The following is a 2,279-nucleotide window of genomic DNA, read 5'->3' on the forward strand; positions in this document are numbered from 1 at the left end:
TATAAAAGTCAAATAAAAACAAGTAATAATTGTTAATTTTTATTTTATTATAAAAAAGTATTTTTATTCCAATTAATATTTCGAATCACCTATATTTCATCTATAAAAACAAAATTAATCAATTATTATATATTTACATTTTTATAATTAATATTTTAATATTTTCAACATAACGAAAATAAAATTTATTTGTTACTTGTGGTGTTTTAATCAATTTCATGTGTTTCCATATAAAATTTTGATACACTTTTTAGTTTAATTTAATAATAAAATTATAATTAAGTCGTGTTTTTCGTTGTTATCGTAAAAATCAACGAATTGAAAAAAAATACTTTTATTTTCATTTTTTTAAATGTTATAATATTGATTAAATTTGCGTTTTGTATCAAATTTGGGTATGAAATTAATTTTTCGTGTTTTATAAACCAAAATATTTCATGATTTTGAAATAAGGAAATTGTTGTGTAAGTAGAAAATTAAAAATCAAAAAATAAGACGCAAAAAATCGAAATAAGGGAAAATAATGATAAGTAAAACAGGTATAAATTTCGACAAAATATATTAATATCCCGAAAAACAAAAGAAAAAAAATACTGTTTTAACGTGTCGGACTTTATGGCCCAAGTTTATATATATATATATATATTTAAATTCAACCCCCACAGTTAATATTTAACTGTAAGTGTTGAACCCACGGCTTTCTCATTTGAAGGGAGATGCGCTTTTACTGCGCTAAGTGACTATTTATTTTAAATAATTACTAATTTGTTGTATAAACATATTATTGTTATTTAATTAGTTTAACACAATCATAGATTACAAAAATTGTTAATGTAATTTTCTGTTTTCGGTTATACAATAGAAGTGTTAATAAAAATACCTTTTTATGGGTTTAATAATTTTTATTGTATACTTTTGTCAACCATTTGTTTTTTTCTCAACCATATTTATTAAAATAGAACGAACAAAATAATTAATCAAATAATATTATTCGAACAAACAATATACTTGTTGTGTGATGTAAACAAAGACAATACAAAAAATAATAATTATTTTAGATGTCAAACGAATAATGTCAAAACACAACAATTAAATATTTATGGTAAAAAAAATATTTGAATTTCGATGTTTTACTGTAAGATAATACAAAATAATAAATAATCAACATTTTAGAAAAACATTCATTTCATGGAAAACCAAAATTTTGGAACCTCCTGAACAGGAGATTAAGGAGTTTTAAAATTTGCCAGTACTGATATGTGAACAATAGTTTATATCGAATTTATAGTTTTTCCGTTTATGCTATTAACACTTAAAATATACAAAATGCATTTTTGGGAAATAACGTGTAAAAATAACCAAATAATTCAAAAAACAATGTTTTACAAATAATTAGAATAAAAAACTGTAAAATTAAACTAGTCTTAACTTAAAATATTATTGGAGTTAATGTTGAAACGGATATTCTTCGTCCGCCCGATTTTACACGACCAAATAAAAATTTCCTGAATTTTGGTTTGTTTAATACTAAAATCACAATGTATGAATAATATTAAATGGTCTTTATTTCTTTTTTTACAACTCGAAAAAAAAACATGCAAAAATGAGAAAATATATATACGAATTTTAACGATTAACAAAAAAAACAAAAAGTGATTTTTTTTATCATCAACAAAAAAAACGAATTAGTTGGTAAGTGACTTAAACAAAAAAACAGTGTTGATATGTTAAAAACATGTCAACAAACACGTATTAAAAAATCAAGTACGATTATGAATAAAACAAATATAACTAAAAATATTAAACAACAAAAATCAAAGGAATAAATTGTGTTGTAAGAGTCAGGGAAAAAAGTAATGAAATATTAAACAAAAAATGAACAAATAACAAAGATAAAAAATAAAAACATAGACTTACTTAATTTCAATGTTTGTAATTGAAATATGTAGAAAACACTTTTTGAATATGCTTATTATGGGTATTTTATGATTTATGAAATAAATTGTATTGTTTTTGAATTGATCAATAAATTATTGTTTAACTTTGACTTATCACTTAGCACACAATTACAACATTTTGTTGTTGTCAATCATATATTTACGACCGTTTTTTTATTTTACCTGGTCAAATTTGACAATAATTGTTTTATCTTTTACATTGTTTCAATAAACCATTTTATGTTACGTTTTTCAACAACAATTAAATTAATGTTTAACCCTTAAACCCGAAAAACTATTGTTAATATCTTATGTACACATTTTTGTGAGCATAAAGTTAAA

The sequence above is a fragment of the Entamoeba invadens genome (genome assembly GCF_000330505.1).
Source record: "Entamoeba invadens IP1 unplaced genomic scaffold scaff_1105074726515, whole genome shotgun sequence".
Taxonomy (NCBI): Eukaryota; Evosea; order Mastigamoebida; family Endamoebidae; genus Entamoeba; species Entamoeba invadens.